The sequence below is a fragment of the Bombus pyrosoma genome, unplaced genomic scaffold (genome assembly GCF_014825855.1).
Source record: "Bombus pyrosoma isolate SC7728 unplaced genomic scaffold, ASM1482585v1 HiC_scaffold_4725, whole genome shotgun sequence".
In the NCBI taxonomy this organism is placed as follows: domain Eukaryota; kingdom Metazoa; phylum Arthropoda; class Insecta; order Hymenoptera; family Apidae; genus Bombus; species Bombus pyrosoma.
The window spans coordinates 90,784-91,277 of record NW_025219985.1 but is presented as its reverse complement, the minus strand read 5'-3'; positions in this window follow the sequence as shown (position 1 = coordinate 91,277).

Genomic DNA, 494 nt, shown 5'->3' with positions numbered 1-494 from the left:
AATATTCAAATTTGAATGTGCAAAACTGGAAATACGCTGGTCTTGACCTAGACCAGAATTGTCGTAGTCCAAACAGGATGTAGTTTCACGTATTTCGCAGCATGTCGGGAGTGAAAATCGCATCGAATTATCAACATAACAATAATAGCAGCGGAGATACGTTCAGATGAAAATTCTTACTTGAATATGCAAAACTGGAAATACGCTCGTCTTGACCTAGGACCGAGTTGACGTAGCGAAAACAAGACGTCGTTCCACGTATTTGGCAGCATATGTGGAGTATAACGCGCTCAGAATTATAGACATGTCTCGAACAGCAGCGAAGATACGTTCAGATCAATATCTATGTTTGAATATGCAAAACTGAAACTACGCTGGTCTTGACCTGCACCAGAGTTGACATAGCGCAAACAGGAAGTCATTCCACGTATTTCGCAGCATATGTGGAGTATAATGCGCGTCGAATTATCGACATATCACTAAATGCAGTGGAA